Consider the following 16,766-nt stretch of genomic DNA (forward strand, 5'->3'; position numbering starts at 1 on the left):
TTATATGATGACGTATTTCAAAACGGGAAGTAAATCCCGAAAAGACAAAGTATGTCTCGTGACCAGAATATTGTACGAAATGGAAACATAAAAATATTGGAGATTTATCCTTCGAAGAGGTGGAGAAATTCAGATATCTTGGAGCAACAGTAACAAATATAAATGACACTCGGGAGGAAATTAAACGCAGAATAAATATGGGAAATGCCTGTTATTATTCGGTTGAGAAGCTGTTCTCATCTAATCTGCTGTCAAAAAATCTGAAAGTTAGAATTTATAAAACTGTTATATTACCAGTTGCTCTGCATGGTTGTGATACTTGGACTCTCACTTTGAAAGAGTAACAGAGATTGAGGGTGTTTGAAAATAAAGTTCTTAGGAAAATATTTGGGACTAAGAGGGATGAAGTTACAGGAGAATGGAGAAAGTTATACAACGCAGAATTGCACGCTTTGTATTCTTCACCTGACATAATTAGGAACATTAAATCCAGACGTTTGAGATGGGCAGGGCATGTAGCACGTATGGGGGAATCAAGAAATTCTTTATAGAGTGTTAGTTGGTAGGCCGGACGGAAAAAGATCTTTGGAGAGGCCGAGACGTAGATAGGAGGATAATATTAAAATGGATTTGAGGGAGGTGGGATATGATGGTAGAAACTGGATTAATCTTGCAAAGGTCAGGGACCGATGGTGGGCTTATGTGAAGGCTGCAAAAAAAATATATATGAAAATTAAATAAAATCCACAATAAAAAGGGTATGATAATAAATTCATCTGGTCATCCCGAGATAGAAATTTTACATGACAATTTCTGACTTCGCCGGAATCGAACCCGGGCCGGCTAGTCTGAAGGCAGAGGCGCTACCACAGAGCTAACTCTTATTATTATTATTATTATTATTATTATTATTATTATTATTATTATTATTATTATTATTACTGTCTAGTGTCTGAGTGAAATGAAGGTGATAATGCCAGCAAAATAAGTTCAGGGACCAACGCCGAAAGTTATCCAGCATTTGCTCTTAAAGGGTTGAGGGGAAACTCCGGAAAAACCTCAACCCGGTAATTTGTCTTAATCAGGATTTGAACCTCGGTACGCTCGTTTCACGGTCAGACACATTAACCGTTACTCCATAGCGTTGGACTGTACAACTACAACATAATATCAATAAATAAGCTACAAGAAGTAATAAAATTATACCAATTAATCCTTATCTATAATCCCCTTAATCAAATTGAACATAATATGATCAGATGACATTAACCCCTTCAGGCCTCATGTACATTATAGTGTACATTCTTTCTTTTTTTCTTTTTTGGAATGTCTTCGACACTTTTAAATATTTTGAAAAATTCAATGTGATAGAAATGGAGAATATTATTTTTGAAACATCTCTATAAGCTTACCTGAATTAAAAATACAATTTTAAATTTTGGGGCCCCAGGGGTTAAAATTGTCCCCAAATGTTGATTTTCTGTGGAGACTTGATTTGGGAATTTTGGATCCCCAGAATGATTATGTGACCAGTTTTTTTCAATTGTTTTTAATATAAATTCAGGTCTGAAGGGGTTAATTATTTTACGTGACTATGTAGGTAAATGTTCGGGTTATTAATTTTATTAAACTCATAGAATATTATTTTAATTTCAATGGCATGTAACTAGTACAATAAATAATCTACAACAGGATATTATACATTAATATCATTTAATCCTCGTTATTCTGTCATTAAAATTAAATATTATGCTATGAGATTATCAAAATTAATAACCCAAAAATGACCTATGTAGTCACACAGTCAATGTGATTTAAAATCAGCTGCTTAATTTCATATTATGTTTAATTTTATTGAGGAGATTATATATAAAAATTAATTGGTGTAATTTTATTACTTGTTGTAAGTTATAGTTGTACAGTCCACCGCTGTGAAATAACGGTTAGAATCTCTGACCATGAAACTAGCAGACCGGTGTTCAAATTCCTGTTGGAAAAGTTGTCTGGTTGTTATTTTTTCCGTTTTTCCTCAACCCATTAAGAGCAAATGTGTAACTTTTGGCCCTCGACCCTGAATTCATTTCACTGGCATTATCACCTTCGTTGCACTCAGACGCTAGATAACCAAAGCAGTTAATAAAAGTCATAAAATAAACGAAATAAGGATAATATAATTGTACAGATTGTAATATTTACATACAGTATATGTATTAGTTCATGAACTATGTTCGCTTAATTTATACTTCAGTTATTGAGCAACCTGAGCCTTCTCTCCTGGAGATCGACTGATCATATGCCTTCATTTTTTCTGACGATACTTCCCTCATATGATATCGAATCGTAAGCTTTTACTAAAAACCAAGATAATGCTTAGAAAAAAAAAATGTTATGTTTTATTTAACGACGCTCGCAACTGCAGAGGTTATATCAGCGTCGCCGGATGTGCCGGAATTTTGTCCCACAGGAGTTCTTTTACATGCCAGTAAATCTACTGACATGAGCCTGTCGCATTTAAGCACACTTAAATGCCATCGACCTGGCCCGGGATCGAACCCGCAACCTTGGGCATAGAAGGCCAGCGCTATACCAACTTGCCAACCAGGTCGACTGATAATGCTTAGACGTAGGATTCTTAGGCACTTAAAAACTAAGTTTTAGGCATCTAAAATAGGTCCTGAATTTATCAAAATAGGTACAAAAACATAGATTTAAATACAATTTCAAGCAGTTTTATACTGCAGTATGATCCGTTTGGGTATTGATAATATTAATTTATTATTATAAAGCTATTATAATAGTAGGAAAAATCTATTGCTGGTTATATTATGATTAAGGGGAGAGGATGGCATTTTTTGGTGAAAAATGAGTAAATTTAAAAAAAAAAAAATTTCAAAATATTATGTGTGGAATGCATAGCATAACATTTTGTGGGTATTTGTGCCCCTATCGGATGTTGAGTCACCATTTTTAAATTTCCTGCATTAGGGATTTTTAATTTACTCGCCCATTATTGTTGTTTCCGGTAAATTAAATTAAAAAAAATTCTATAAAATACCCTTTGATATGTGTGGAATGCATTGCATAACATTTTGTGGGTATTTGTGCCCTTATCGGATGTTGAGACGTCATTTTTAAACTTCCTGCGCTATGGATTTTTAAATCACACGCCCGCTTTTATCGGTTTCCAGTAACTTCATTTTTTTGTTACATTGCTAGACAAAAATGGATATAATTTATGAACTAATAAAGATACATGCATGAAATTTAGAACACACATTCTTTAGATTATTACGAAACTTTTCTCTGTAACAGAATTTTGTTAATTGATTTCATTTTAAAAATATGTCCGTTTGATTGCAAGAAAGGAAATCAGAAAATTGTTATTAAATTTTAATTGTTTATTTTACAAACGTAGGGACTAATATCAAAATTCTGTTACAGACAGTTTGTAGAACATGCGTTTGCAAATACATTGCAAACAACTGTTTGAATCTATCTTTAAAAACGAGATATATTAGTTTTAGTACAATCCTGCATTGGGTATATATTTTTTTTTTCAAATTTGGGCCCCCAAATATTTTTTTTTCAAAATATTTTTATTTGGTTGAGTTGCCACAGCTATGAGCTCTCTACATACAAAAAATTAATATTTTACACGAAATAGGAAAAAAGTTAAAAAAAATACCATCCTCTCCCCTTAAAAGATGGGAATTTCCATATATGACAATCAACAATACATAATCTGAAGGGACAAATGAAAATCATAGATGATTAAAATGGCTACTAGAAATCAACAGCGGGCACAGTGTGTTCTTTAATATGCTAAATTTGACAAAGTTCAAAGGGAATTTCGACGTGAGTATTGTGTGCGTAATGTAGAGTAGTACTTACTTATTTACTGGCTTTTAAGGAACCCGGAAGTTCATTGCCGCCCTCACATAAGCCCGCCATAGGTCCCTATCCTGACCAAGATTAATCCAGTCTCTATCATCATATCCAATCTCCTTCAAATCCATTTTAATGTTATCTTCCCATCTACGTCTCGGCCTCTCCAAATGTCTTTTTCCCTCCGACCTAGCAACTAACACTCTATATGCATTTCTGGATTCGCCCATACGTGCTACATGCCCTGCCCATCTCAAACGTCCGGATTTTAAGTTCCTAATTATGTCAGGTGAAGAATACAATGCGTGCAGTTCTGTGTTGTGTAACTTTCTCCATTCTCCTGTCAATTCATCCCTCTTAGCCCCAAATATTTTGCGAAGCACCTTATTCTCAAACAACCTTAACCTATGTTCCTCTCTCAAAGTGAGAGTCCAAGTTTCACAATCCTAAAGAACAACCGGTAATATAACTGTTTTATAAATTCTAACTTTCAGAATTTTTGACAGCAGACTGGATGACAAAACCTTCTCAACCGAATAATAATAGGCATTTCACATATTTATTCTGTGTTTAATTTCCTCCCGAGTATCATTTATATTTGTTACTGTTGCTCCCAGGTATTTGAATTTTTCCACCTCTGCAAAAGATAAATTCTCAATTTTTATATTTCCACTTCGTACAATATTCTCGTCACGAGACATAATCATATACTTTGTATTTTCGGCATTTACTTCCAAACAATGTACAGTAGTGGCAAAAAAATCCGGACCGACCCTTATAGCTGATTTCAGAGCCTTGTTCACAGTGACAGCACGATAGACTGGTAACTAAGACTTTCGTGGTTCGAATCCTCCCTGGGAAGGGAACATTTTTTGTTCCTTATTCAAATTTATTCCCAATACTTTTCGATTGCAGCGATACTTTACTATTTAATTAACTCATTATTATTCTCAGAACATGAATTTTACCACCTTATTTTCTAATGGCTTTCGAAATGGGCTACGTCAGCAGTTGAGACTACAATAATTTCAATAGATTACTCGCTATCTTGTGAATGCGGGTGTGGCATGCGCAGTGGCTCATTTCGGGTACTTTGATTATTCCGTCGGTCCGGTTTTTTTTTGCCACTACTGTATCTAAATATGATTTTATAATGTTGTGTTATCGAACATTTGTAGAAACAGATTCTGTGTTAAAAAAAAAGAAAACATGCAGGAAGTCGCAGGCGAAACCCAGTACGAGAAGCAGCTATCTCGGCTTGGTCCCCAAACTCCCTAGATCTAACTCCTACTGATTTCTTCGTGTAGGGTTTTGTTAAAGACATTGTCTATTCACAGAAACCCAGGAACACACATGATCTTTTCAACAAATAAAATTCAGTAGTAAATGTTTTACGGTGTTTTTATTTTATGCATACCCAAACGGATCACCCGGTATTTTATGCAGCTGAAATGTAATTTCTTTCCACAAAAACTGCAGTAACTATAAACATATAATTAATTAGTGAGTACTAAGGATTACTGTAAACAGTGACAAAAACAGTAAAAAAATTGCAGTTAGAAACTTTATTTTTGTTCAATCTTAAATTATGAATATCGGTACGTAATTTTTAATGAATTCATCGGCCTCGTTGCTGTAAGGCTACTAATGCATAAGTTCTCAAATTACAATTAATTACAATTAATTAAATTAATTTACCAATGAATTTACAGTTAACACATTATTCATATTTGGCATTGCGATACATAACGTTTTGTCTCATTTCCTATTGTGAAACTTTGTTTTTTTTTTTTTTTATAGACAGAACCATTTTATAAGCGAAAAAAATTCTTCCCAATGATACCGAAGCATTGGATGCATATTTAAATCTAACAATATCTGCCATGCTAATTTCTTTTTAGGGAGAACTACATCCACCCGATTCATCACATTTCTACTGTCAAGTGCTCAACAAAACCAGACACCTTCCAGGAATTTCTTCCTTGCTACAACCAGACTATTACAGGATATTTGAACCATTCCCACTCCATGAAATTCAAAACTTTCCCTTTCACTGTTACACGAAAAAAAAAAAAGTAGAAATATATATGTTGCAGTCAGAACGCGAAATCCGTCAAAACCCGAAGTTTGTAGGAATTTCTAGTTCTGACAAAGCTCTTTAGGAAATTCTAGTTTCATTTCATTCACTTACATCTATAAATAACTATGGATCTTTAGAAAATTCTAGTTTCGACTAATATAATTAATTGAATTGGGGATGAGCAGGATCCGTCTATGCTTATCTACATACGAAGCTTGTACCCAGACTTTATATTAGCCTAATGTTGTTATATTAAGCTTGTGTAGGATTCAACAGTGTTAAGCTTTACATAAGTGCATTTCATTGTTATTAGTTAGTAATTTCCTATTATGTATGTATTATTTTGGTCCACATTTTGAGACACATTTTATTCCGTATTACAGTTGAATTGTCTCCATTCAAGACACCATACTGGAGCCTTTGTCACATGGTTCAGCAAATTATAATCAGAACAACATTTTATATTTTAATATTTTATTGACCACAGCTTATATAAGCTTTTATCCTATTTTAACTACTTTTTAATCATTTTTGAGTTCATGATTGTTTATAGCAGAGGCTCATAACTTGCTTATTGTTCATATTGTACCACATAACACGTATGTACCAACTCATATTTATATGTATTCTCATGTGTAATTTTCTGAAGATGGCTCCTTCGAGCCGAAAACGTTAAAGCTAATAAAATGTGACAAATAACTTTGTTATTTGTTATGTAGATAAGCATAGATGGATCCCGCTCATCCCCAATTCAATGTATTAGCTTATCGGTTCTCAACATCTCTTAAATTTAATATAATTAAGTTAGATCTAGAAATAACTGATTGCTATTAATAAAACCCCGTTGTAACGATTTCAAGTAAGATGCAACGCGTCCTCCAGTTGGTATAGGAGGTAACATCATAATATGCATTCCGGATGTCGACAGGGGAAAGGCCGATTTGCGAAACCTCCTAAGAGTCTTGCTTGAGGCAAATGGCGACAACTTGTACATAAAAAAAAAAAAAAAAAAAAAAAAGAGGTAGATTGACTGAACTTTAAAAAACTGATAGTGTATTTAATTTCATCAACACCCAGTACATAATTTCTTTCTTTCAAATCCGAATTTGATGTACAGTAGTATGTCCTCAAATTTTCACGACACGAGAACAGGTGAGAGATGCATACATTTCGCTAAGGACTGCAGCAAAGAAAGAAGCTATCGGAAGCGGACAAGAGATTTCGTTGTCACATGTACATTTTCGACATTAATTGATACAAAACTAAGTGCATATGATCAAGATTCAGTATATTGATGTACGTAATTTATTACGGAATCCGAAATGGTATTTTGAGTTTCAGAATACCGCGTAAGTACTTGCATACAACCACTTATAAGATAAAAAAATTAAAAGCATACGTCTTTTTTACTGATGGTACAAGGAAAAATAAATAAATACTTTAAAAAATATGACTTGTACCAAAAATAAGTAAAATAACGACGTACTTTCGCAATATATGCCCTATTCCAATCAATTAACCTTTATATGGCTAGTAAATTGACAATGTTTTGCCGCTTTATGTTACTTCACCTCTGACATGAAAGGTACAGGATATCATATACATTTTAATTTCATGTGATTATCTGTTCTGATTTTCTATAAATATTTCAGATGCCCAGGAAGCCAGTTTTAGTTTGAACCTCGCCAATCACAATAACAATATTATTATCCTAAATTATTTGTTATAATTTTTTATGCTCGACCATGCCGAAATGTAGTAATTATACACCTGGTAGTAGCCCTTTAATGCACCTCATTAAAGTATACCTATTCATTATAATTCAGTTGTTCAGCCAATGAGAAATCACCATTGTACCATTATAAAATCGCAAGTATCGATTATTCTCGGATATGCAATCGAAAGACAATTAGCGAAAAGTCACGGAGGCTGGAAATCCAATACTGTCACAGAAGATTATGTTCTGTTACTACAATAATTAGCGTTAATTGTAAATAATATTCAAATAAATTCAATTTGTCATCTCGTTTTTCAATTCAAAATCAATTTCCAGGTTATATCAAGACTAATGTTCATGTTATTCTCTAGATTATATCAAGGTCAATGACATTCGTCCCTCGGAAAAATCAATACTTTCGCGTCTGCGCACATCTCACAATTCAGGTCAGTTCGCTACTCACTCACATAAACATAACATGACCTACTTTTGAATAATTTCAAGTTAGAAATATGGTCGAGCATAAAAAGTCGTATGAAACTTGCCTATAATGGTAATTAAGATGCTCATCTGAAAATTATGAAACTCGCTTAAGCTCGTTTCATAAACAAACATACTCGCGTCTTAATTACTACCATTATGGTCTCGTTGCATAATGTACTATTTAATATAATTTTAAATAGGCCAAGGCCAAGTATAAAGATCTATAAAAAATGAAGAAACATACCTTCAACATAACACGTAACAAAACACATCATTATCTGTTAAGTATGTGCCAATTAGCGCAAACTCAGTGAACTTTAAATCCTGTAAATAAGAAGTGAAAAGAAACATGTTTATAACTAATTTATTTTAAAAGAAATAATATAATAAATAAACCTTGAAAACCAACGAAGTGAGTATATGCATCTACAAATTATAGGTAGTTCCGACGTATAGCAGGCATTGCGAATCTTCAATAAAACTGCAACATTTACGGGATCACAAAACAGCTGTTTACAACTTGAAAATCAACGGCGTAACTTTATTGATATAGCAGGCGAGACCCAACAATTTGGCTAGAATTCTGATATACCACAAACCACAAGTAAGACTATAAAAATGTACTTTATACAATATTTAATATTTAGAAGAATTGCCAATCACTTTGTCACTAATAATAACCGTAAAAATTGCTGAAGACTGCAGCCACATTTCCATTTATTGTCTTGTTTTTATCGCCAAATGCAACTTAGTTTATAATACATCAACAATTAACGTTTGATACGACCGCGAATATAATTCCATCGACACACACACACTTATGTTATAACATTAATTTACATTGAAAATCGGCATTAGCACCAACACATGTTCTGGATAGTAGGCCTCCGTTTGACAGTGAATTACAGTGTTTCCGACGTATGGCTCCGGCTTGTAAGTGAAGAAGGCTCTGCTTGTGGCAACAAGTGACTTGTGAGACAAAAAATAATAATATTGGTTTCTGTAACATATTTATTCGTAATTCAAGAACAAAAATTATAATGTTTAAGCATCTCACAGTATTTGTGTAATAAAACTACTTTGTGTTTCAACAACAATGACAATGGTAGTAATAATGTTCATGTGCAAGTACCAATTTCCTAAAGTTATTTTAGTAATAAGTTATTTCTAGATGTAACTGAATTACGTAAGTGAAAACTAGAATTTCCTCGGGTTTTGATGGATTTCGCGTTCTGAAATCGTTTACTAATAACATCAGTTATTTTTAGATCTAACTTAATTATATTAGTCACAACTAGAATTTCCTAAAGAGCCACAGTTATTTCTAGATGTAACTGAATCACGTAAGTGAAAACTAGAATTTCCTAAAGAGCCATAGGCCTAGTTATTTCTAGATGTAGGCTAACTGAATCACGTAAGTGAAAACTAGAATTTCCTAAAGAGCCATAGTTATTTCTAGATGTTACAGAATCACGTAAATGAAAACTAGAATTTCCTAGAGGCATAGTTATTTCTAGATGTAACTGAATCACGTAAGTGAAAACTAGAATTTCCAAAAGAACCATAGTTATTTCTAGATGTAACTGAATCACGTAAGTAGAAATTAGAATTCCTAAAGAGCTATAGTTATTTCTAGATGTAACTGATTCAAGTAAGTGGAAACTAGAATTTCCTAAAGAGCTTTGTCACAAGTAGAATTATCCAGAAACTTCGGATTTTGACGAATTTCGCGTTCTGACTGTAATATATACATAAAAAAGGCAATTTTAGGCTCTAAAACTTTAAAAATGTGTCTCAATGGGCAAGATAAGCATTTTTAGGCACCATAAAACAGCTTTCAAATATTCATAATTTACATAAAATGTGAAGATATTTAAATAGTTTTAGTTTATTCCTATAGAAAGAAATAGGCATTTAACCTAAAATCTAAGATCTAGTAATGACAAGTGTTGTCTAGTAAAATCCGAGCCCAGTTAGGCCGAGTGCACACAGAATCAGATGCGGAGCGGTATTCGCGACGCGTCGTTTTGCTTTATAGTATCTCACAAAACGCCTCGCGATAGTTTACTGTCTGCTGGCTGTGTGGGTTTGGAAAACTGGCCTAGGCTAGAAAATGGCGGCAATGAATGAGCGCTGTCTATATCAGAAATTATATTATATTTGGTTATTATTTCCTAATAGACCTACAAATCTATACAAATGAAAGCGTATTATGATTAAATACTATTAATGTAGTGCATAAACGTCATTTTGTATGTTTATGACTACGTCAAGAGCCACAATAATGAAAAACATATTAAATCAATAATGTATAGAGCAGAGAAGTAGACCTACTAAAATTATTATTATTATTATTATTATTATTATTATTATTATTATTATTATTATTATTATTATTATTATTATTATTACTCACTTGGTGCTTTCATCTCATTTGCAATTTTCTCTCACATTTTACAAACCACATTATTGTCGTGATATTTTCCTCAAAGTGGGATTGTACAGTACGAAACGTATCTTTCCTGTACTACAGTGGTTCCCAAACTTTTTTGATCGCGGATCCCTTTCGACTCGATAGAAGCTTCACGGATCCTCAAATTAAATTAAATTAATTTAATCGCTTGATTAATATAGATATACATTTAAAATATCTTCACATTTATATTCTGTACGTATTTAACATCGACAATATGTCTACAGCTACATTAATTACCATGCATAGCCATGACTTCATAAACATGCAATAGCATTTATAAACTGCATGAATTTTTGTTAGTAATTACATGCATAATTAAAAAAAAGTTTTCAAATTGCTAATGTGAAGAATGATGTTGTTTCTTCGTCTCACAAATTTCTTTCAAGTTGGGGGAAATGGAAGAATGTTGAATTCTCATACCTCATGTGGCATCCAGGCTGTGACGGAATTTTGATTTTTGTTGCTGCATAGGTCTATCATAAAAATTGTACTCCGCACAGATATATGTTGGAAATGGGAGGAGTTTCACCACTGCACATTTATAAATTTTCGATTATTCCTGAAGTAGGCCACAACACAATTCAGTGACAGGAAGTTGGCTAAATCTTTGTTTCATCATATTTTCGTTTTTGGTTGGTTCACTCGTTTTTAAATTAGTAGCACTGAGGTGTGATACATGACAGGTTGATCGACTGGTTCATGAATTTGTAGAACTGTAATTTTTATTGTCTTTTATTAGCCACCGATCCGTTGAAAAAACACTATATAATATGAACATTAAAATTATTCGTAATTTAAATTAATATTATTATGTTCGGAATCAAAGACACGTGGTTATTAACACACAATTTAACACGAACACCTCACATAAGCCTGCTCGTACTGAATGAATAAAAACTGACTTCACAATAAACATAGCAGAAGCAGAACGCGTGCATAACTATGGAAGAAATTAGTTTCTTTTTAAAAAATCGTGTCAAATTTTATTGCTGACTAAATAACATTGCCAATAAAATTTATTTTACAATTAACACATTAAAGCTCCGAGCACATTTACAAAACTTATTCTCACACTGTTAGTGTCAGATAAGAACTAACTAATAATCCGCCACCCTCGCCAAGCAGACAAAATTTTTCAATAGAGTTGACTACCTTAACTGAAAAATGAAAGTTGTGTTTTTACAACAGCAAGAAGATCAACTTACGCAAAGGTGAGATCTGGTCACCACCATTGCCGATATACTAACTTTCGCAAGTACAGTCGCATACAGTACTTTACAATCTCGTCGCGATTATCTTCAGGGATCCGCGGAGCACACTATGGGAACTACTGCTGTACTAAAACAACTAATTTATCCGCATTGATTTCCATTATGAATAATGTGCACTACACAACAATAGTATCCGTAGATAGTGGAAGTGTGCAATCATAGAAGTGGCTAGTCACGAATGCGCAATACGCTGCAGCTATCAGACCATCAAGTTCAAGCAATCATTCAGTGTCTGCTCGTGTCTGTTCGCGACCGTCTTCTCGCGTCTGATTCTGTGTGCACCCCATCATAAGAAATCAGTGGGAGACAAGTACCAACAGACAAAATGTTGCGTCGCGTCTGATTCTGTGTGCACCACATCATAAGAAATCAACGGGAGACAAGTATCATCGGACAAAATGTTGCGTCGCGTCTGATTCTATGTGCAGCCCATCATAAGAAATCAATGGGAGACAAGTACCATCAGACAAAATGTTGCGTCGCGTCTGATTCTATGTGCAGCCCATCATAAGAAATCAATGGGAGACAAGTACCATCAGACAAAATGTTGCGTCGCGTCTGATTCTATGTGCAGCCCATCATAAGAAATCAATGGGAGACAAGTACCATCAGACAAAATGTTGCGTCGCGTCTGATTCTATGTGCAGCCCATCATAAGAAATCAATGGGAGACAAGTACCATCAGACAAAATGTTGCGTCGCGTCTGATTCTATGTGCAGCCCATCATAAGAAATCAATGGGAGAGAAGTACCATCAGACAAAATGTTGCGTCGCGTCTGATTGTATGTGCAGCCCATCGTAAGAAATCAACGAGAGACAAGTACCATCGGACAAAATGTTGCGTCGCGTCTGATTCTATGTGCAGCCCATCGTAATAAATCAACGAGAGACAAGTACCATCGGACAAAATGTTGCGTCGCGTCTGATTCTATGTGCAGCCCATCATAAGAAATCAATGGGAGACAAGTACCATCAGACAAAATATTGCGTCGCGTCTGATTCTATGTGCAGCCCATCATAAGAAATCAATGGGAGACAAGTATCAACAGACAAAATGTTGCGTCGCGTCTGATTCTATGTGCAGCCCATCATAAGAAATCAATGGGAGACAAGTACCATCAGACAAAATGTTGCGTCGCGTCTGATTGTATGTGCAGCCCATCGTAAGAAATCAATGGGAGACAAGTACCAACAGACAAAATGTTGCGTCGCGTCTGATTCTATGTGCAGCCCATCGTAAGAAATCAATGGGAGACAAGTACCATCGGACAAAATGTTGTGTCGCGTCTGATTCTGTGTGCACCACATCATAAGAAATCAATGGGAGACAAGTACCATCGGACAAAATGTTGCGTCGCGTCTGATTCTATGTGCAGCCCATCATAAGAAATCAATGGGAGACAAGTACCATCAGACAAAATGTTGCGTCGCGTCTGATTCTATGTGCAGCCCATCATAAGAAATCAATGGGAGACAAGTACCATCAGACAAAATGTTGCGTCGCGTCTGATTGTATGTGCAGCCCATCGTAAGAAATCAACGAGAGACAAGTACCATCGGACAAAATGTTGCGTCGCGTCTGATTCTATGTGCAGCTCATCATAAGAAATCAATGGGAGACAAGTACCATCAGACAAAATATTGCGTCGCGTCTGATTCTATGTGCAGCCCATCATAAGAAATCAATGGGAGACAAGTATCAACAGACAAAATGTTGCGTCGCGTCTGATTCTATGTGCAGCCCATCATAAGAAATCAATGGGAGACAAGTACCATCAGACAAAATGTTGCGTCGCGTCTGATTGTATGTGCAGCCCATCGTAAGAAATCAACGAGAGACAAGTACCAACAGACAAAATGTTGCGTCGCGTCTGATTCTATGTGCAGCCCATCGTAAGAAATCAATGGGAGACAAGTACCATCGGACAAAATGTTGTGTCGCGTCTGATTCTGTGTGCACCACATCATAAGAAATCAATGGGAGACAAGTACCATCGGACAAAATGTTGCGTCGCGTCTGATTCTATGTGCAGCCCATCATAAGAAATCAATGGGAGACAAGTACCAACAGACAAAATGTTGCGTCGCGTCTGATTCTATGTGCAGCCCATCGTAAGAAATCAATGGGAGACAAGTACCATCGGACAAAATGTTGCGTCGCGTCTGATTCTATGTGCATCACATCATAAGAAATCAATGGGAGACAAGTACCAACAGACAAAATGTTGCGTCGCGTCTGATTCTGTGTGCACCACATCATAAGAAATCAATGGGAGACAAGTACCATCGGACAAAATGTTGCGTCGCGTCTGATTCTATGTGCAGCCCATCGTAAGAAATCAATGGGAGACAAGTACCATCGGACAAAATGTTGCGTCGCGTCTGATTCTGTGTGCACCACATCATAAGAAATCAATGGGAGACAAGTACCATCAGACAAAATGTTGCGTCGCGTCTGATTCTGTGTGCACCACATCATAAGAAATCAATGGTAGACAAGTACCATCGGACAAAATGTTGCGTCGCATCTGATTCTGCGTGCCCTGGCCTTAATGAGCACTGCATGACGGCATTGTTTTCTGTTAAACTACGTATTATGAAATGTGACATTTTTCCCGTTTGTATCTCCAATAAAGACGTGATCACATCAAAATATTGCTAGTAAATATGCATTAATAAATACAAAAAGCAAGTTTAGGTACTGTAACTTCACGAATCCTGAGTATCGTATAGGATACAATGATTAATTAGAATTCATGAACAATAATTGAGTGTACCCTCGAGAGAGTTTTGTATCGTGAAAAACTTTTTCCTTCGTCACACCAATACCACAGTCTACTATATACAGTCGCGAAGCTTGAGGTGTTTTTTTCCAAATCTCGTGATAAAGCGCTCCAAGCGGTTAGCAACTAGAAACAATAGACTGTCCATGGTCGACTCTGGACTGTGTCGTATTTCTATCGAGTGCTAGCTCGTTGCGTATTTCACATTGATGCTTGTGAAATGTTCGTTATTGGTTGTAATGAAAATATTAATGGCTAAAATACAATAATTGGAATAATAATATGGGACAAGGAGAAGACGTTTGTAGTGCTATAAACTGTAGCAACAGTAAGAAAAAGAGGCCAGATTTATCCTTTTTCCGATTTCCGAAAGATTCAGAAAGGTTCCTGGGTTTCCACAAGAATGCTGTGCAGAAACAAAACTCTTAATTTTGAAGTTCTTTGTGACTGTTAGAATACATTATATCCTTAATTTTCACAATGAAATGTTACAATCTAACCGAAAGGACATTAGATACCGGTTAAAGTTCTGTTACTTAGGCTGCTAAATTTCCAGAGAAATAAAGGTTAGGTCTACTTTTTTTTCAGAGGATATATTTTTAATTGTAGCTATTAATTTTGTTATTATTTTTATGTATTATTTTACTAAAGACGTAGAAAAATTAAGTTTGTTTTAATGAAATTTATTGATCACGTTTTATTTTCAATTCTGGTGGGATTATTATTGCTTACGCCTACTTTTTTCTTCAAAGGATATGTTTTTAATTATTGCTGTTAATTTTGTTGTTATTTTTATTTGTTGCTTTACTAGAGACGTAGAAAAAGTCTGTTACAATAAAATTTATTGATCACGTTTTATTTCCAATTCTGGTGTGATTATTATTGCTTAACCTCATCCCACTTTGTTAACTACGTAAGCCTACACTACAAGTACCGGTACACGTAAGTTACTCCATTAATTCATATTTCCATTATTATTGTTGTAAAGAGAAATGCAAATTAATATTTATCGGTTTCATAGTTAATTATCGCTATAATCTTGAATGAGTGTAGCTATTATAGTAAATTTCAGTTCGTTTTGCACAAACAAAAATTATATTAACTTATTTCTTGCAGGTATCTTCGAGTTTATGGTGGAATTTAATATACTTCATTAAAATAATAAATTAACTTTATGCATTTAATATTTCAATAATGGAAGGAAGGTGTTAATTTTTCCAAAAGAACACGAGAACGAAAGTGTAACATATTTTGTCGGCTGCTAGGAGAGAGATCTGCGATGATGAGGCGATAGTAGCGATCCTAGTGGTGGGCAACTACCCATGTTTGCATTTTTACTACATATTGAGCTTCGCGACTGTATATAGTAGACTGTGCCAATACTCTGGAATTCGCTACCTGCTAGAATCGGGGACTGTCGAAATAAAATTGAATTCAAACACAAACTTACTAGGCACTTGGTCAGTAATTGAGACTCGTTCAGACATGGCTTCTTGTAAATAGTTCTCTTATTCTAGCACAAAATATTTCGATATCCGGTAATTTCATCACTATATAATTTTATTCTAGGTTAATTTTTACTTAAGTAAAAAAATCTTTCTTTGTTCTTAACTTCTACAACGTCTAGCCTTTATTAATCGGTTAATCTTTTAGTACTTTGATTTTTTTTTTGTATTTGTAAATTTAATATTGATTGTAATTATAAGTTAATTGTAATAAATGTATTCTTAATATTGTTGTTGTATTCCCCTGGCCTTACCTCTACCAGGTTAAATAAATAAAGAAATAAATAAATAAATAAATAAATTAATTAATTAATTAAATGAATAAAATAAATAAATGAATGAATGAATAAATGAATAAAAAGGGAAGTGAAAGATTATGCAATCATTCACGTATTAATGCTAGTTGACATAGAATAGATCTTTCTCTGCACCAATTTTGGGTACGAGATGAAAGAAAAAAAATGGACAATACTTACTATAAGCTTCAGCCGAATGCTAATGTTATTAGTAGTATGATCATGAATCAATGTAATTTGTGTGACCACGACCAATGAAGTTACTACCC

The sequence above is a fragment of the Periplaneta americana genome, chromosome 3 (genome assembly GCF_040183065.1).
Source record: "Periplaneta americana isolate PAMFEO1 chromosome 3, P.americana_PAMFEO1_priV1, whole genome shotgun sequence".
NCBI classification, from domain to species: domain Eukaryota; kingdom Metazoa; phylum Arthropoda; class Insecta; order Blattodea; family Blattidae; genus Periplaneta; species Periplaneta americana.